The sequence below is a fragment of the Stegostoma tigrinum genome, chromosome 14, assembly GCF_030684315.1.
Source record: "Stegostoma tigrinum isolate sSteTig4 chromosome 14, sSteTig4.hap1, whole genome shotgun sequence".
NCBI lineage: Eukaryota > Metazoa > Chordata > Chondrichthyes > Orectolobiformes > Stegostomatidae > Stegostoma > Stegostoma tigrinum.
Genome location: NC_081367.1, coordinates 64002055 through 64023205, shown reverse-complemented (window position 1 = coordinate 64023205; position 21151 = coordinate 64002055). Strand labels below are relative to the sequence as shown.

Here is a 21151-nt window from a genome sequence, read left to right as displayed (position 1 = left end):
CAATTGTTTGTCACCTTCAGCATTTTGTTTTTGTTTTGACAGTTTCAACAACTATTTTGACAGTTCCTTCAAAAGTTTGATGATCAGCTTTCTTGACAGTTCCAATGAACTTGACAGTCTCCATTAGTTTATGCACTATTTATGCATATTCATGTCAACGTTTAACAATGTCAAAACACCTCTCCCAAAGTGAGGCCTACCAGTTAGAAAGGCCAGCTCACCTCTGCCAAAGGTCCTGGGGCTGTCTCCAAAGAGGTACCCCACTTTACCAACTTTAGAACTTTTCCTACCAGGTTTAACATACACACCTCAAGTTTGGGACGTGCCACTTGTAAAAATCAAGTCAGCTTGAGGTAAGTTACCCTTTAACACAGACAGTTGCCTCAGTGAACCATGGATATGCAAAGAAGAACCTGCCCTTAATTCAATCTCTCCCACAAAAGAACAAAAATACTGAGTGCTGAGTTGGGAGCTGCAATTTCTGGGTTTGTGCCGTCCTTGCACTTGAACATGATGGAGACCCTTTCTACCTGCATGAGGTTCTACCTGAAGCAAGTGGAATTGAGAGGAGATTTGATAGTGATGCATAGAACATTATCAGATAGACAAAGAAAAACTTCCCATTACTTGCTTGTGCATGCATTAGGGAACATAGATTTAAGGTTTTGGACAAAAGGCCTAATTTTAGTATTATTTCTAATACAAGGGGGCATGCATTTAAGGTGAGAAGGGGAAAGTTCAAAGGAGTTTTGAGGGGCAAGACTTTACACAGAGAGTGGTAGGTGCCTGGAATATACTACCAGGGGCAATGGTGAAGGTACAATTGGGCCATTTAAGGGGCTTTTAGACAAGCACATGAATAAGCAAGGAATGGAGGATGTGGACCATGTGCAGGCAAAAGGGCTAAGTTTGATTTGGCATCATGTTTGGTAAGACATCATGAGCCAAAGGGCCTGTTACTGTGATGTACTGTTCTGTATTCTAAGTGCAAGAGGATACAAGTACAAATTATTTTATGCAGTTAATAATAATGACCTGGAACTTGAGGTTAGTAGAGGAAGAGCTGCTTAATGATTGCAAAAGAAATTTGGATTGACACTTAAGGAAATAAAACTGTCGAGGTACCAGGATGCAATGAGGGAATTGCTCTACACAGGGCCAGCATAGACTTAGTGGATTGAATGGCCTCCATTTCTGCTGTAATGACTCCCATAACTCTAGGGGTGACTCTAATTCTCTCCAACTCATTCAGACGATAAAAAAAAGTTGATTTATACATTCTAATTTCCCAGTGTCCCAGGATTCCTTTAGTGCTCAGGGAATCTTTAAATCTCGACCTTGAATACACTGAATATCCACAGTTCTTCTGGGCACCTAATTCCAAAGGTTCGGGAAGCCTCCGGGAAAATGAAAGTTCTCCTGAACTCAGTACTTAATAGCTGACCTCTTATCCAAAGAATATGAATTCTGGCAATGGGTTCTCGAGACATTCTTGCAGAACTATGTTGTCAGCCCTTTCTTAATTTTACATTCTTTCTGTTCTTTGTTGGGTTTCTTTTCATCTTTGTACATTTGGTGCCCGAAGTCATTCTCTTTCCTGAGCTTTGATCTGATGATCAGCTCATAATTAATCTGCTTTATTTCCTTTAAATGTTCTTCTTGTTCTTTCCTTTCACTAATTTGTTCTGGCTGTGCTGCATTTCAGTGCTTGAGCTGCTCAGCCATTGTTCCTTTAGTTCCCCATATGTTTGCTTGGCTGAAACTCCAGTGATTGAACTCACAGCTGGCATCAGAGGGTAACAGTGAGAGCCAGCCTACCCAGAAATGAAGGAGATGTTTCTGAAGGAGCCGATGGAGAATGTGCCTGCGGCTTCACATGGCAATGACAAACCTGAGTCTGTCTTCATTCTCAGTGACTAGACAATGACCAGAACTCCCTCGAAGCCATCAAGAACGTACAGGTCAGAGCCAGTTAGTTGCTAAGGTTTGAGAATGGACGTAATTGAGGGAGCAGTAAAATAGTCAATAGAATATTTCCTTTGGCTCCCAGTTACCACAACGTGATCTGCGAATAAACTACTGTGACTGTGCAGAAATGATTTGATGCATTGTAATGCCTGTTGCTGCTCACACAAAGAAATGTGTATTTCTTTGTGTTTTATTTGCATTGAGCTCTGAAGGTTCATTTGGGATTTATATGCATATATTTGAATGTTCGGTTTGTATGAATACATGTAAACGTGCATGTTTGTCTTTTTGTGCGCAGCTGCGTGCATTTGTGTGTGTGTGTGTGTGTGTGTGTGTGTGTGTGTGTGTGTGTGTGTGTGTGTGTGTGTGTGTGTGATTATGCAGTTTAAGGCAGAAGTGTGTGTGTGTGTGTGTACGGGGTATGCATGTACATGTATGACAATGCATGTGCAACTGTGTTCCTACGTGCATGTATTGTGTGTATGTGCAAATGAGTGTGAATGTGTGTGCGTGGTAGGCATCCTGATGGGTTGAAATCTGCTTTCGATATATTCAGAGGCGAATACAACCCCCAAAGTGCCGAGGAACAAATAATCACAGTGAGGATCAATTGGAGAAATGTTGTCACTGTACATGGAACTATCAGAATCCCTCAAGGAGTTGCTCCTGCAAGTACAGACTGTTTTTCTTCCTCACCACCACTAGTGAACCTATCAGAGGCAAACATGGGAGAGTAACACATGGCAGGAAGTGAAATAGTGAGTGATGGCAGTGAAAAGCCAGAGATGGGAGTTGCCAGGCTGTAGCCAGTGGGGTGAAAAGAGGGTGGCTACAATATGGGAGGAAGGCTACAAAGGGAATTGTTTTAAACCAGTCACAGGAATACCAGCAAGATGACAGTGTGGGAAACTTGCAATTGTAAGCATAATCAATTCCTGACTAATGAATGGTGAATCTCTACCTTAAGGTTGCATAAGTTCAGTGGATATCATAGTTGAGCATGGAAGCAGGCCATTCAGCCCAACAAGTGTACACCAACCCTCTGACGAGCATTCCATCCAGGACCACCCATCCTATAACCATGCATTTCTCAAGGATAATCACCAAGCCTGCACATCAGGGGTAATTTAGCATGGCCAATCCACCCACACTGCACATGTTTCAACCATGGGAGGAAACACATGCAGACACAGGGAGAACATGCAAACTCCAGCACAGACGGTTGCCTGAGGGTGGATTTGACCCTGGGTCACCAGCAGTGCCAACCACTGACCCACCTGGCCATCCTAATTAGGAAATTATGTGGGTTGCTTTAATAATGATCAATGTGTCAATTGTCAAATTGAAATCTGAGATGCAATGAAATGATGAGTAACCACCTGGATAAACTCTTCCAGGTTTGTACTTGTGCGATGAAAATACTCTAGCTGTGTCCTCACCTGCCTGCGGAAGGTGTGTTTGATGTGATTTATAGTTGTGTGCAGTTATTTTCAAAAAAAATCTTTATTCGTTGACTTACGACTGCAGTCTTGTGCCAATTTAAATTCAGGGGTAGCTAGGAAATGAATGCTTTCCTTATGTGTTGGAGCATAAAGATTAATGAAACTGTGATGATTATTGAGAATATTGATGAATTTTTCCTAATGCAGCTTCTGTGACAGTTATATTCCCAAAACACCGACACAAGTACAGAAGATATTGTTACTAAGTGATTGTAACACCTGGGTGACACGGTGGCTCAGTGGTTAGCACTGCAGCTTCACAGCACCAGGGGCTTGGGGTCGATTCCACCCTTGGGTAACTCTCTCTGTGTGAAGTTTGTACGTTCTCCCCATGTCTGTGCAGGTTTCCTCCGGGTGCTCCAGTTTCTTCCCACAGTCCAAAGATGTGCAGGCTGGATGGATTGGCCATGCTAAATTGCCCGTAGTCTCCAGGGATGAGTGGGTTAAAGGGGAATGAGCCTGGGTGGGGTGCTCTGAGGGTCAATGTGGACTTGTTGGGCCAAAGGCCATACTTCCACACTGTAGGGTTTTTATGATGTAAGAATAAAATATGACTGAGAAAAAGAATGAAGCTCCTGAACAACAAACAGTAGCCCTTGAGAAAACCTCGGGAAAAGCCCTCAAAAGCTATTTTAAACCCTGGTTCAATCCTACACATTCACATTCCAAATCAGTCCAAATATTTGAAATTAAATAAAGATGTGATAATCTTACTGAGTGCAGTTGTGAAGAGTTAAGAATTCTCTCTAGGCTGTTTGAACGCTGGCGTAGTGAATTTGTTTTGTTGCTTTTGCTGAACTCGCAATGTTTGTTTCCCCACATACTTTAAGTTTGCCTGGCTTTGTATATACTGGTAAATGCTGGCATGCAATTGTGGACTGAATCTATTGCAGTGATCACATGATCGCTATTGGCAGAGGCTTGACATTTTTTAACACCCTGAATTAACCTGTTGCAAACAACAACAGGAAGGCAATCAAAGGTAAAAATTGTATCAGTGATAATGAAGAACTGGGCTAACCTTCCCCTGGAACCGCAGGAAGTGCTACACTTGCCCCCACACCTCCTCCCTCACCCCCATCCCAGGCCCCTTCCATATCAAGCAGATGTTCACCCTCACATCTGCCAATGTGGTATATTGTATCCATTGTACCCGGTGTGGCTTCCTCTACACTGGGGAAACCAAGCGGAGGCTTGGGGACTGCTTTGCAGAACACCTCCACTCGGTTCGCAATAAACAACTGCACCTCCCAGTCGTGAACCATTTCAACTCCCCCTCCCATTCCTCAGACGACATGTCCATCATGGGCCTCCTGCAGTACCACAATGATGCCACCCGAAGGTTGCAGGAACAGCAACTCATATTCCGCCTGGGAACCCTGCAGCCTAATGGTATCAATGTGGACTTCACCAGCTTCAAAATCTCCCCTTCCCCAACTGCATCCCAAAACCAGCCCAGTTCTTCCCCTTCCCCCACTGCATCCCAAAACCAGCCCACCTTGTCCCCTCCCCCCACTGCATCCCAAACCCAGGCCAGCCTGTCTCTGCTTCCCTCACCTGTTCTTCCTCTCACCCATCCCTTCCTCCCACCTCAAGCCGCATCTCCATTTCTTACCTACCATCTCATCCCGCCTCCTTGACCTATCCGTCTTCCCTGGATTGACCTATCCCCTCCCTACCTCCCCACCTATACTCTCCTCTCCACCTATCTTCTTTTCTCTCCATCTTCGGTCCGCCTCCCCTCCTCTCCCTATTTATTCCAGTTCCCTCTCCCCATTCCCCTCTCTGATGAAGGGTCTAGGCCTGATACGTCAGCTTTTGTGCATCTCGGGAGCACAAAAGCTGACGTTTTGGGCCTAGACCCTTCATCAGAGAGGCTGCTGAGATGCTGCTTGGCCTGATGTGTTCATCCAGCTCCACACTTTGTTTTCTTGCATTCTCCAGCATCTGCAGTTCCCATTATCTCTGGATCAGAGGTGGAGATGGCGATGAGAGAGAGGAAAACAATTAGGGAGACAAAGCAATGGCTAAAGGTCAGTCTGAAAGAATCAGTAGCTACTAATGGGGACCATTAGTGACTGACAATGGGTTGTTTGCGGTAGCAGTCCATGTGATGATATGTGGGGTTTGGGGTAAGGACATGGGAGAAAGTGCTCAGGCCCAAAGTTTGTTCAACTCAGTATTGGCTCCAGAAGGCTGCTGGGCTCCCAAGTGGCAAATGAGGTGCTGTTCTTCCAGCTTGTGCCAAGCTTCACCGCTTGCCACTTCAACACACCACTGTGTTCCTTGGCCAAAGTCTCTGTCTCAGGCTTGCTGCAGTGCTTCAGTTAGGCTCAGCGCAACCTGGGAGAACAACATCTCTTTTTTCATGTGAAAATGTCCCTCTGATCCTTGGTACTTCACAAGGTCCTGCTGTGCATCATATATTCTCTTACCTTGTTTGCCCTGGCCAAGTGCATCATCTCACACTGATTTGTGGTGGATCCTTAGTTGCTGTTCTTTGAAAGAAGGGGAGTGGGATCTTCAGCAACCACCATCAATGCACCTCCAACAATGTAACACACCCTCAGCATTGCACCAGAAGCCTCAGGCTTCCAGGCTGGCATCTGGTTCTATGCCTTTTTGGCTCACAATGCACTACTATCGAGTCAAGAACACTGCAGAGACTGATGAATTTGAAACAAAAACAGAAATTGTTGGAAAAGCTCAGCAGGTCTGGCAGCATCTGTGGAGACAAGTCACAGTTAATGTTTTGGGTCCAGTAACCCTTCCTCAGAACTAGAACTTCCTCGCTGTCACTGGACCTAAAACCTTAACTCTGCTTTCTCTCCAAAGATGCTGCCAGACCTACTGAGTTTTTCCAGCCATTTCTGTTTTTGTTTCTGGTTTCCAGCATCTGCAGCTCTTTGGGTTTTTCTTTTAACTGACCAATTTGGAGTTGGCCTTACAGTAGGGCATGGCATGGTGGTGGCACTGTGGTAATGTCACTGAACTCGCAATCTGGAACTCTGGGTAATTCTCTGGGGACGTGGGTTTAAATCCCATACAGAAGACAGTGGAATTTACATTCAATGAATACACCTGGGACTATAAAGTTAGTCTCAGTACCGGTGTGATGAAACACCCCTCTGATTCACTAATGTCTTTTAAAGAAGAAAATCTGCCACAAAATCAAATTTGCTGGAAAAGCTCAGCAGGTCTGGCAGCATCTGTGGAGGGGAAAACAGAGTTAACGTTTCAGGTCCGGTGACCCTTCCTCAGAACAGAAAATCTGCCATCCTTACTTGTGACTTCGGACCCACAGCAATGTGATTGACCCTCAACTGCCCACTGCAAAGGCCTTGCAAGCCATTCAGTTCAAAGGCACTTGTGGATATGCAACAAGAGTTGGCACAGACAGCGATGCCCACATTCTGTGAAAGAAGCGGAAAAGATTTAATGGAAGTGTTCAAAATTCTGAAAGGGTTTTGATGGGGAGACACGGTCCCTACAAGCAGGAAGATCATCAAAAGGGCATAGTTATTAGCCAATTCCACCTCAGCATGCCCTTGTGATCTAGAATATTCTGCCTGAAAGGTCAATGGGGGAATGATTCAAAGACAACATCTAGGGAAGGAAGTTAGGCAAATACTTAAAGAAAAAGGAAAAACGACTCAGTTCCTGCTTGTAGGAATTAGTAGTTGGCTACCAATTGTATCTATAGTGCATCTACAGACATAAAAAGCCAAGAAAGATATCTGTCTGCAACCCCTCGCGTGATCGTGTGTCGGTTCCAACTCAGCAATTATTTGGGCAGCCCCAGCCTCATGACTAGGCCCTTGTACTCTTGGCTTGTGGTATCCTCAAGACCAGGTTATAATTATCTCCACCCGTTAATTTTCACAGTCTGCTACTTGGCCAAGAACCAGCAACAATACTGTGTAGATGACTGGGTACACTGAGGAAGTATGACTGCTGTAAAATATTCACAGTAACAATCTGGCCGAGACTTCTCACATTACTTCCGGAATTCGTGTTAAAAAAAACAAAAGGGCACCTATCCTTACCTTGATGGGATTAGAAATGGAATTCTAGTTTTCCTTCTTGCAGAAACTGATACCTCCCATCCCCCTCCCGCAGAATTTACCTGCATAACAAGGTGTGGAGCTGGATGAACACAGCAGGCCAAGCAGCATCAGAGGAGTAGGAAAGCTGACGTTTCTGAAGAAGGGTCCACACCCGAAACTGCAGCTTTCCTGCCCCTCTGATAATGTTTGGCCTGCTGTGTTCGTCCAGCTCTACACCCTGCTATTTCAGTTTCTCCAGCATCTGCAGTTCCTACTGACTCTCAATTTACTTGCATGTTTGCTGCAACACCACATATTGAATAAAAACAAAGTTGCTGGAAAAGCTCAGCAGGTCTGGCAGCATCTGTGGAGGAGAAAACAGAGTTAACGTTTCAGGTCTGATGACCCTTGGGGTCCACTGGATCCGAAACATTAACTCTGTTTTCTCGTCCACAGGTGCTGCCAGACCTACAGAGCTTTTCCAGCAACTTTGTTTTTGTTCCTGACTTACAGCATCCGCAGTTCTTTTGGTTTTTACCACGTTTTGAATGCCTGACATGTGAATGTGATAATGAGGTTGCCTGCAGCCTCATCTTTAAATTTTCAGCCCTTCTTTTCACTGATTTGTACCAGCCCTTGTGGCCACCTCAATCTGGATCATGGAGCGCTGTCTGCCTGACCTAACTTTTCATGATAATGAAGCCCTCAACAGCCAGTAAAATGCTGGTAGACGACCTTAACTGATCAATTAAGTGGCTCTATTGGGCTCCAGGTAGATAAGCTGGCTTCTATTTTCTGGCACTAGCAAATTGGCATGATAGCATTGAACATTTTCAATACACACACAGGATGTGGGTATCTTTGGCTAAGCCAGCATTTATTGCCCATCCTGAATTGCCCAGAAGGCAGTTAAGAGTCAATCACATTGCGGTGGGTCTGAAGTCACAGGTAGGCCAGACCAGGTAAAGATGGCAAATTTTGTTGCCGAAAGGGCATTAGTGAACTGGATGGGATTTTCCCAACAGTCGCTCCACAGCCGTCATTAGACCCTTAATTCCAGATTCTGTGAATTGAATTCAAATTCCACCATCTGCCACAGGGGGCTTTAAACCCAGATCCCCAGAACATTCTGATGAAGGGTCTAGGCCCGAAACGTCAGCTTTTGTGCTCCTGAGATGCTGCTGGGCCTGCTGTGTTCATCCAGCCTCACATTTTATTATTCCCAGAACATTTGCTGAGTTTCTGGATTAATGGGCTAATAATATTACCACTAGGCCATTGCCACCTGAAGACTCCTGAGACTATTTTGCCAGCCTTCCCACCTCTCTAATACTCCCAAAAAGCCCTGTAAAGTTCTGGCCAAAATGCTGACAGTGCAACTGACAGATAGGAACTCAAATGTCAAAAGGTTCAGAGGCAGTAACCTGCACATGTTTTACACCTGGTCTTCCCTACACATGAATGCTGCCCAACACCAATGTGGGTGCAGCTACAATTCTTCCTGGTTGTTTACACCATTCAGTAAGTCCCAGCATCATCTGATACAGCCTTGGGGGCAGCTACAGGAGGATGCAAATTTCATTTCCTGAGCACGTTGGCAGAACAGACATCTAGTCTATGAAGAAGAGAGACCAGAGTGAGTGCTAAAACTTCCTGTAAATTGTTGAAAGGTTAATTGATTAGTGGAAGCCAATTGAGACTGAGTTGAATGAAGCAAAGCACAGTTAAAGAGGTTGCTGGCTTTCAATAAAAAAAATATTGATTTCCTGAAAGGCCTTCCAGCTATTTCGAAGAATAACCCCTGGTGACATATTTGGGTTCTGTTGTCACGTGCATGGCTTTCCAGCTACTAACCACACTGAATGAATTTACCACATGTAATTGATTTCTGATCCTTCCAATATTCCAGAGAAGTTGTACATTACCTTTGTGAATAACACAACACAAGCCACATCACAGGAACAATCGACAATTGCTGCTAATTCAACTGATGGCTCTTCATTAAGGAAATTGCCAACTCCACTGATTTCAATTAATCTTAGTCATTTTAGAATTTAAATTCTGAATTGGATTCACAAGTCGCTCAGACATTGACCCGACAGAGCAAGTTATACTACAATGCCATTGAATTAGCAATCCAGAGCTCCAAACGATAGAGTTGTATTCTGAGAACATTGGAACTTGAATTCATTAAAAATCTGGAAACAAAAGAAAAAAGATTAGTGGTCAACAAGTAATCATTGGTGATTGTTGCAACACAAAACCCACCAGGTTCACTAACGTCCTTTAGGGGAAGGAATTCTGCTGTCCTTACCTTGGTCTGGCCTACATGTGACTCCAGATCCACAGCAATATGGTTGGCTCTTAAATGCCTTCAGGGAAATTAAGATGTAGAAAAAAACGTAACCCATTGAATCTGCTGTACCATTCAATAGGATCATGCTGGATTTGACAATCCTCAACTCAGCTTTTCTGCCTTTTTTTTGATTCCCTGACCGATTAAAAATAAGTCTATCTCAGCCTTGAACAGATTTAATGACCTAGTCTCGACAGCCCTCAGTGGTAAAGAATTCCATTGATTCACTCCCTTAAGAAGAAGAAATTATGCTTCATTTCTGTTTTGAATGGGTGAGCCCTTATTCTGAGATTATGCTCTCTAGTCCTCGACTCTCCCACACTGGAAACAACCTCTCACCATTGATCCTGTCAAGCCCCAAAGAATTGTTGATGATTCAACAAGTGCTGCTGTCATTATTCAAAGATCTAATGAGTATAGGCCCAGCCTCCCCAAAATTTCCTCATGAGACAATCTCTCCATACCCAGGATCAACCTCATTAAACTTGTTTGGACTGTCACCATAGCAAGTACAATTTTCTATTGACAAGGATTCAAACTCTTCAAAGTATTTCAATCATAAAAGATCTTTGGCTTGTTCATTGAAATTATAGTAACTGCTGAAGGAAGGATAAGTTGGCTTTCTTCAGGCTTGTTGCCAAGAACAAAGAGAGACTTCTTAGGATGGAGATAACAAAGTGTGGAGCTGGATGAACACAGCAGGCCGAGCAGCATCTTAGGAGCACCAAAGCTTATGTTTCGGATTTCTGATGAAGGGTCTAGGTCCAAAAGGTCAGTTTTTGTGCTCCTCAGGTGCTGCCTGGCCTGCTGTGTTCATCCAGCTCCACACTTTGGTATCTCGGATTCTCCAGCATCTGCAGTTCCCATTATCTCTCTTCTTAAGATGGAGGTGGGGTTTGAACCAACACCCCTGAAACAATAGCCTGGGAATACTAAGTGACATCACCTCTACACCACAACATTCCCGAAGTGCCAGCTGTAATCTCCATTAAGTATATTGGTTAGAACACTGAGCAGTGCCTATTCCAACTATGTGTACTTATATCTAACAATCAGGGACCTGTGACTGGTATTTGCATTGACTCTGATTTGCATACTTTAAACATTCTACTTTTGTTCTGGACAAGACAAAATGTCACTGTAAGATTGCTCCAACTTGAGAACATTGTGATCGCACTTCTATCAAGATTTTACCTGGCAAAAAAAACTGTTCAAATGTACATTCATCTCCTAACATCAATTTATCAGGAAGGGAATCTGCCAGTCTGTACAGTTCTAGTTATTGACATGACTCAGTATGAGCAGTGCAGATAGGGATTACACAGAGACAAAGCAAAGAATTTTACTCCACCTTATGGTCATTCTTGGTACTTGTGTGACTTGACACTTGCCAATACGTTTCATCAAAGCCAACTAATAAAATGTGAGGCTGGATGAACACAGCAGGCCCAGCAGCATCTCAGGAGCACAGCCAGCTGTTGTGTTTCGACGGTTGCTTTATAAATCTGTGGTGCAGTAGCAACTAAGAGTTGATATAGAGGAAAATGTTCCAGTGGATCCCAGAGCTTTGTATTAAAGAATCATGGCAACTTTTCTTCAGCTCAGAAGCTATTTCAAATGAATTCAATTCGCATCCAACTGTTTCTGTTCTTCGTCATAGTTTTGATTCGATTGCTAACGTTTGGGAAAGTCTTAGGAAATGCACTTGTCCCTTGTTTTCTGTAAATTTGTATTTCACTCTCCCAAAAGACTCGGTGACATCCCTGACTTCCTGTGGTCCATGAATGGGGGTCATGCCTTCTGTCGCCAAGATTATCAGCTCTGGAATTTCAAGCTTAAACCATTGCTCTATCTCATTTCCTTTAAGATGCTCCATAAAAACTATTGTTCAATCAAGTTTTTGATCATCTCTCCTGGCACCTCATTATGTGGCTTCGCATCGAACTGCATTTGATAATGATGTGCAGATGCATGTTGGGACAATGATCTGTTTGAAAGTTGCTAGATGTGGTCATTGTTGATATTGACTCAATTGACATTTTCAAGATTTCAATCTTTAATGATTGTAATGAGGTCAGCCAGCGAGGCATCATAGTATATGAGTTCCTTGATTGGGAGTGTTAATCTGGTCCAATCAGGGAGCCCTGCCTGACAGATAAAATGGCAGTGTCAGAGATGCTGACACTTTGGTAGTTGACTCTCAATGAGGCAATGCTACAGTCAATGACTGTTCATGTGTAAATAAAGGGTGATTTGGTGACAGATGCCAGTTTCTGTGGAGATATTTGACAATCGAATGTACTTTTTTGTTGGTGAGGACATCAGGGAATATAGAAATAAAAAGTTCTCAAATGAAATTGTGTTGCAGAAAAGCCACAACCTAATTGAATTACAGAACATGTTTAAGGGGCAGAATTGCCTCATCCTGCTTCCATGATCCCATTCTATCTGGATGCAATGCATGGTTGGTCTCTGGTTACTAAAAGGATGTCAAGTCTAGCACATAGAGAAAAGTGAACAGAAGAACTTGAATGTCTAAAACAAGATTCTCAAACTCAGGTCATCTCAAAGTAGTTTAAAGCTAATTCAATCCATTTGAAGCATAGTCACTGTTGTAATGCAGTGGCCAGTTTGTGCACATTAATCTCCCACAAACAACAACATGATATTTGCCAATTCAGGCCTTGCTTTTGTGATTGTGGCTAAGGAAAAGATATTTGACCTGAACACTGAGAAGAACTCCCCGGCTCTTTCTCAGAATAAGGTTATGTACCTCAGACCAGCTCTAAGAACTGCATTGGGAGTGTCAACCAAGATTGTTATACTCAGTCTTCTCACACAGAATTGGGAGTGCTGAATGATGCTGAATTTTCCTTGGGGAAAACACCATTGTTAGCACAATGTTGTCTGAGGTTCTCTTGATATTATTTCATGTAACAGAAACCACAAAGACTAGATACTCATTGAGACAGATGTCTTGAAGTTAAATAACAACACTGACTATATATGCTGATAAAATATCTCAGGTTACATATAGTCTGGGTTAACTACTTATGTTACTGTTACACTAATTGACTAAGTGACTGAATGAGCAACTGACTGGTTGTTCAAATGAACATTACCTGTCATGATGGAATTTAGCTGCCTTTCTGAGCTAGAGTGCCCTTCTGAGATCAGTGTAGTAGTTTGATTTTTTGATTGGTTTGATTTATTATTGTCACATGTACCTAGGTGTAGTGAAAAGTTTTGTATTGCATGCAGTACAGGCAGATCATACGATATAAAGTGCATTAGGGTAATATAACAGGGTGAAGAATGCAATGTTACAACTCCACAAAGTTGCACAAAGCACGAGATCAACATTAAATTTAAAATTTGAGAGGTCAGTTCAGAAGTCTAATAATATTGGGGAAGAGGCTGTTCTTGAATCTTTTGGTACATGTGTTTAAGTTTTTATATCTACTGCCTGACAGAAGAGATTGGAAGACCCATTGAGTCATGCCAGACCCTTAAATCCACTGCAATTTCAGAAATTCTTCCTAATCTTTCTATTACCAAAAATAAGCCCAAGAGCAAAAAACTAAATTCTCTATCCAAGTACAAGTTCTATGACTTTCCACTTAGAGGACTGTGAGCAGATCTGGGTACCACATCTTAGGAAAGAGATACTAACGTGAGAGGATGCATAATGTAGGTTTAGATGAATGATACCTAGACTTCAGGAGTTAAGTTATGAGGAGAGATTATACAAATCAAACCTGTTTTCTTTGGAAGAGAGAGAGAGAGAGAATTTTGGTTTAGGGTTGAATGTGATGAAAGTCTTCAAGATAGAAACAGGAAAAGACAGGATAAAGATAGACTATTTCCACTAGTTAACATTTACAGAACTTGGGGGTGCAGTTTAAAAAATAGTGTCAAACCATTCAGGTGAGATGTTAGGAATCTACAGGAAGAGTGGTAGATATTTGGAACGCTTCCACACATGGCAGCATATAGTGGATCAGTTGTTAATCTTAAATATAAGTAGATACATTTTTGGTTAAGAAAAGATATGAAGGGATTTTGGCCGGAGTCAGGTCACAGATCAGACATGATCTCATTGAATGGTTGAACAGGTTTGAGGGGCTGAATGGTCTACTCCTGTTTCTATGTTCCTATTTGGAAATGCTCACTAAGAGACTACTGCTTGAAGAAACAAACATGGAGAATGCTGAAGAAACTCAGTGGTCTGACCACACTGTGGAGAGAGAAAGGGGGTTAATATTATGAGTCTGGTATGATTCTTGTTCAGAACTTTGAGGTTTCCAGCAGTATTTTGCTTTTATTATTAGTGTGTGAAGGAACTTTTCTTTAAATCATTCACAGGATGTGGGCAGCACTGGCTAGACTAACATCTCTTGCCAATACATAATTGCTTTTGAGGTGCTCATGGTCCAGGCCAAATCAAAAGACATTGTGAGTCAAAAGCATTGATGCAGAGGTAACATTATGTAACAGTCCAAAGATGTGCAGGCTAGGTGAATCGGCCGTGCTAAAATGCCCGTAGTGTTCAGGGGTGTGTGGGTTATAGTGTTTGGGTCTGGGTGGGATGCTGCAAGGGGCAGTGTTGACTTGTTGGGCTGAAGGGCCTGTATCCACACTGTAAGGAATCTAATCTACGCTCGGGTTACAGGATTAGACTAACAGATTTCCTTCTCTAAAAGGTGAACCAAAGAGATTTTTTACAACAGTCTGCTGCATTTTTTTTTTCAATTCATTTATGAGATTTGGGGGTCATTGACCATTAACAGTCAATCACATTGCTGTGGGTCTGGAGTCACACGTCGGCCAGACCAGGTAAGGATTTCCTAAAAGGGCATTAATGAACTAGACAGATATTTTAAACAACAGTACTGTTTTGTTTATTTAGTTTGTTTTAATTTAATTCAAACTTTAATCACTTGTAATTTTGAGATTTGAACTCACAGCTCCAGGGAATTAGCCTGTGGCACTGGGCCATTCGGTCAATGACTTTGCCATTACATCAACATCACTCCTTTTCACAGAGGTAATTTTTCCACATTCAATCAGTTAAATTTAAATTTACCACACTACAAAACAGATCGTAATGTTCCTCTTGGCAACTGAAAAGATTTCCTACATTTCTAAGCCTTTTTTTAGTTGTTTATGTGACATAAATTTTACTGACCAAGGTAGCATTTAATGCCCACCCCCGCCCCTAAACACCCTGGAGAAGGCGGTGAGGCACTGCCAGCTTTTGGGAAAAGGGAGTTCCAGGATTTTGACTTGCTGTTTCAATCACAGGAAAAGGTGTCTCGGAAATGTCCAATTTCCCAGAACACAAAGTGGTCAATGTGACATGAGTCATGAAGAACAAAAATCATTTTCTCATTTTTCTTTGAAGAAGTTCAATCCTCATTTTACTTCAAAATAATTAACCACCAATGCAAGCATTTTGGTACTCTCCAAAGCTAATTACTTAATACATGTTTTTTGGTCTTTTTTCTTTGTTCTATTATAAGATGTGGGCATCACCAGCAAGGCCAACATTTATTAAAGTGTACTCCAAACCAATGTCACATTTCTCTGTTGATTCAGAAAGGATTGATCTCCCCTCTGCATTAAGTTATAGGAGATGATGTGAATAGGATCAAAATTGATACAGAGACTATTGGGAGCACAATGTTCCCAGATCTGTCCCTACTTCCTCATTCAGGCAGGTTCTCAGTCCTGATTGGACCATAGCAATATTTGCTGGACCCTGTAACAGTCCAGTCCCTCCTTCAGAGCAAATTGGAGAAGTTTTGATGGCTCCCTTGGTTGAATGTCTTGCAATTATCATTGTCCAGATTTATATATGGTTATTTGAGTAAAATCACTGCTGAACTGTTGACAGGCATGCATTATATACTGAAAAGTATCACGTAGGAAAGGAAAATTGAACATTAGCTGTTAATAGATTTTAAGGGTTGTTTTAATAAGGTCTTAGCGAAAATTTGTAGTTCAGACTGTGGATGCAGTTGTCTGTTAGCTCACCGAGCCAGTTGTTCTGTGGCTTGCAGAAGTTTCGGTACCGTTTGAGGCAACATCACCAGTGAGACCTGTAATCGAAACGTTGGTGTTCTGTTTCCTTCCGCATTTGTACGATCCTCTGGTGTGATGGTCTTGTCACTTCTGGTTTTGTTGTTTTAGCAGCGGACTGCATACAGGGCCTATTTTTATGTTTGTTAATGGAGTCCCGTGTTGAGAATGAGGCTGCCAGAAATTCCCTTGCATGTCTAGTGTCTACTTGTCCTAGTATGGTCAATTTGTCCCAGTCAAACTGATGGCCCTCATTGTCTGTGTGTTTTGAGACAGTCTGGGTTGAAGAAGCCTAGGTTGTTCATCTGGATGAAACAAAGCTCAATTCTAGACTCGAACCAATTTCAGTTTTGGAGTTTCAGGAGACCCAGCTCTGGGTGAGAGACAGAAGGCATTAGCGTGTTTACTGCTGTACAGAGATCCCATAAAATTGCTTGCTCGTCTCGGCGTTTAGTTGGGTTAAAAATACAGGGCCAGAATGTGACAGCGTCTGAGCAACGTGCACCACGGCATGAAGGGTGGCAGAATCAGATTGTGAATGTGTTGAGACCTACCTCAGTGTTGAGATTGTCTCGCTCCATTATTTGTCCATTCCACAAGCAGCCTGGTGAGACCCTTGCTAGACAGTGACAAGGTGGCAACTGACAATCATTGTCAGTCAAGGCCATAAAAGATAGGAACAAGAGCAGGCCATTTGGTCCCTTGAGCCTGTTCTGCCATTCAATAGGATCATAGCTAATCCAACGTTCTTCTGTTCCACTTTCCCATTCTTTCCCCACAATCCTTGATTCCCTGACTGATCAAGAATCTATTAATTTCAGTCTTTGATATACATAAGGACTCTTCCTGCACAGCTCTCCATGGCAAGGAATCCACAGACTCACAATCCTCTGAGAGAAGGAATTCCTCCTCACCCCAGTCATAAATTAGTGTCCCTTAATTCAGAGACTATACCCAGTGGCCATAGAATCTCCCTCAAGGGGAAAATTCTCTCAGCATTTAACATGAAAAGCCCCTTATGAAACCTATATGTTGCAATGAGATCTTGTCCTATTCCTTTAAACTCCTGTGTAGAGTCCTGTTTTTCATTTGGCTCATAACACTATCACATACGGGGATCTTCTTAATGAACCTCCTCTAAACTGCTTCCAATGAAATATTATTTTTCTATGAAATAAGGGGACCAAAGCTGCTCACAGTGTTCCAGATGTTGTCTCACCAGCACCTTATACGATTACAATAAACTTTCCTACTCTTATATTCCAACCCCCGTGGAATTAGTACAAACGCTCCATTACCCTTTCTGATGACCAGCTGCACCTGTCTGCTAATTTTCAGTGTTTTGTGCCCAAGTACCCTCAAATCCCTTTTTGTTACAGCTTTCTGAAGTTTTTCTCAATTTAAATAATACTCTGCTCTTTTGTTCTCCTTTCCAAAGTAGGCAACTTCACATTTCCCCACATTATATTCCATTTGCCAACTTTTGTCTGTTTACTTACCCTATCAATATCGCTCTGTAAACTGTTTGCATCCCTCTCTCAGCCTGCCTTTCCACTTATTTTTGCATCATCTTCAGATTTGGCTACAGTACATTCACTTCCTTCCTCCAAGTCATTAATATATATTGTGATCCCAGCACTGATCCCTATGGAATCCACTGGTCATAGGCCACCATATTGGAAAAGAACCTCTTCGCACACCCTTGTTGTTTTCTGTCAACAAGCCAATTCTCTATCCAAGCCAATATATCCAACTCCCTCAGAGATTATCTCATGACTTAACCTTTTGTGAGGTACCTTGTTGAATGCCTTCTAGAATTCCAAATACAACACATCTACTGGTTCCCCACTCTGTTTGAGACTTTCTTGAAGAATGCTAATAAATTTGTCAGACACAACTTTCCTTTCCTGAAGCCTTGTTGACTCTGCTGGATTAGATTATGATTTTCCAGATCTTCCTCCATTACTTCCTTAAAATCAATTCCAATTCTTTTCCAACAATAGATGTCAGGAAAACTGGCCTACAGTTCCCTGCTTTGTGCCTTGTTCCGTTTTTGAATGGTTTGTCACATTGGCAGTTTTCCAATGATTCATTCTTCTCAAGAATCCAAGGAGTTTTGGAAAATTAGAAGCAATGCATCCAATATTTCTGTAGCTACCTCATTTAGGATACTAGGATGGAAGTTTTCAGGGACAGGGGACTTATTTTCCTTTGGCTCCATTAGTTTGTCTAATGCTACTTCTTTAATGATGATGATGACAGTTAATCCACACATCCCAACCCCCCAGGATTCTTTCATATTAATGGGAAGTTCAAAGTATTTCCCACTATAAAGACCCATGCAAAATAGTTGTTTATTCCTCTATCATCTCCTTCTTCCCCATAATTGTCTCCCATTTTCAAAAGGCTTATGTTCACTTTGACCTGTCTTCCTTTTTATTTATTTAAAAAAAGCTCTTGTCAAGTTTTCATATTCCTCACTAGTTTGCCCTTGTGGTTTATTTTGAGTAAGAGTCATACAGTAGAGTAATACAGCATGGAAACAGGCTCTTCTGCCCAAACTGGCCCATACTGACCATTCAGCTGGTTTCCATTGCCTGCATTTCATACATATACTTCTAAACCTTTACCATCCATTTAACTATCAAATGTTTTTTGAATGCTGCTACTGTACCTGCCTCAACCACTTTCTCCAGCAGCCCGTTCCATACATGCACCACTCTGGAAAGAGTGCAAATAAGATTTATGAGGATCATGCCAGGACTAGTAGGCCTGGTTACAGGAAGAGATTGACCAGGATAGGACTTCGTTGCTTGGAACATAGGTGATCAAGGGGTTACCTTACTGAGGTGTATAAAATCATGAGGAACAGAGATGGGATGAATGCATATAGTCTTTTTCCCAGGGATAGGGAATTGAAAGCAAGAGGCATAGGTTGAAAGTGAGAGGGGATAGATTTAAGAAGGACTCTGACTTTATTATCTTTTTAGTCCTCCTTTGCTGGATTCTGAATTCATCCCAAACTTTGGGCATTTGATAAGGTTCCCCACAGCAGGCTCATTCATAAAGTCAGGAGGTATGGGATACAGGGTGATGTGGTTGTCTGGATTCAGAATTGGTTGGCTGACAGGAGGCAGAGAGTGGTTGTAGATGGTAAGTATTCTGCCTGGAGGTCAGTGCTGAGTGGTGTCCCGCAGGGCTCTGTTCTTGGGCCTCTGCTCTTTGTAGTTTTTATAAATGACTTGGATGAGGAGGTTGAGGGTTGGGTTAGTATGTTTGCTGATGACACAAAGGTTGGAGGTGCTGTTGATAGTATCGAGGGCTATTGCAGGCTTCAGCGAGACATTGACAGAATGCAGAGCTGGGCTGAGAAATGGCAGATGGAGTTCAACCTGGATAAATGTGAAGTGATGCATTTTGGAAGGTCAAACTTAAATGCTGAATATAGGATTAAAGGCAGGATTCTCAGCAGTGTGGTACAGCGGGATCTTGGTGTTCAAGTGCATAGCTCCCTCAAAGTTGCCGCCCAGATGGATAAGAGATAATGGGAACTGCAGATGTTGGAGAATCCAAGATAATAAAGTGTGAAGCTGGATGAACACAGCAGGCCAAGCAGCATCTCAGGATGCTGCTTGGCCTGCTGTGTTCATCTAGCTTCACACTTTATTACCCAGGTGGATAAGGTTGTTAAGAAAGCACATGGTATTTTGGGTTTTATTAACAGGGGGATCGAGTTTAAGAGCCGCGAGGTTATGCTGCAGCTCTACAGAACGCTGGTGAGACCACACTTGGAATATTGTGTCCAGTTCTGGTCGCCCTATTATAGGAAAGATGTGGAGGCTTTGGAGAGGTGCAAAGGAGGTTTACCAGGATGCTGCCTGGACTGGAGGACTTGTCTTACAAGGAGAGCTCGGACTTTTCTCTCTGGAGAGAAGGAGGAAGAGACGTGACCTGATCGAGGTGTACAAGGTAATGAGAGGCATGGATAGACTCGATAGCCAGAGACTTTTCCCCAGGGCAGGATTGACTGCCATGAGGGGTCATAGTTTTAAGGTGTTAGGTGGAAGGTATAAAGGAGACGTCAGAGGGAGGTTCTTCACTCAGAGAGTTGTGAGCACATGGAATAGTTTACCAGTGGTAGTCGTGGAAGCGGAGGCATTAGTGACATTTAAGTGACTGCTGGACATGCACATGGACAGCAGTGAATTGTGGGGAACGTAGGCTAGGTTATCTTATTTTTGGATTAGGATTATTCCACGGCACAACATCGTGGGCCAAAGGGCCTGTACTGTGCTGTACTTTTCTATGTTCTATGTTCTGTGTCTCATTAAACCTCTATGATTCTGCTAATGTACTACACAAGCCAAAATCACCTGCAGTGTGTGATGGACTCTTCATGACTGGCATTTTCTTGCAGGCTCTACAGCTTCTTAAACTCCTGAAAGAGACAAAAGACTGAACGTAATAAGAGAAAAAAAAACCTTTGAAAATTGCCCTGACATCCTTTCAGGTGATGAAAGCTTCTAGCCACACCCTACATCCTAGTCAAGTAATGGCCCAGATCTCGCTCAAAAAAATTAGTGCCATTTATTATTTTTACAGTATTCAATACCCAGTCTAGGATGAGCTGTTCTTGAGTTGGGGACACATATTGGGGATCCAGAAAAATGCTTCTGCACATACTCCAGGAATTGCATCTTTGCAGCATTGTTACTGAGTTGATTTGTCCAATTTATACACAGGTTAAGGTCACCCATGATTACCTTTTTGGTTTGCATCCCCTAATTTTCTGTTTAATGCCTTCCCCAACATTACCACTACGATTTTGCAGCCTATATCCAAACCCCACAATTATTTTCCATATAGATTCCACTTCACTGGAGCTAATCTCCTTCCTCAATAGTTCATCAAACCTCCTCTGCAGCCAGAAATGCTACCCAACCTCCTTATCGTTTTTGTCTGTCCTTCATAAAATCTGGATATTCAGAGTACACTACTGATTACCCTGCAACAATGTCTCTGTAATCCCAACAATATCAAACCCACTCATTTCTATTTGCATGACGAGCCCACCCACTTTGATGTGAATGCCCCATGCTTTAAGACACAAGGCTTTAAGTCTTGGCTTTTTAACATTCTTAGACCTGTTTGCATTATTTTGCACTGCGGCCTGATTTGGTTCTTAGCCTTGACTTCTC

General features: G+C 42.5%; 1 long non-coding RNA gene across 2 annotated transcripts in view; it reads left to right on the top strand.

Annotated features, from left to right (window-relative positions):
• The first annotated feature begins 1814 nt into the window (after positions 1–1814).
• LOC125457896 (uncharacterized) overlaps positions 1815–21151 on the top strand; it is a 142237-nt gene continuing 122900 nt past the window's right edge. The window contains exons 1-2 of one of the 2 annotated variants that reach the window (XR_009446641.1): positions 1815–1961; positions 5415–5503. This is a non-coding gene — a long non-coding RNA (uncharacterized LOC125457896). Of the gene's footprint in view, positions 1962–5414; positions 5504–21151 lie in introns of those variants that run through there. The other variant, XR_007248691.1, reaches the window with a different exon arrangement.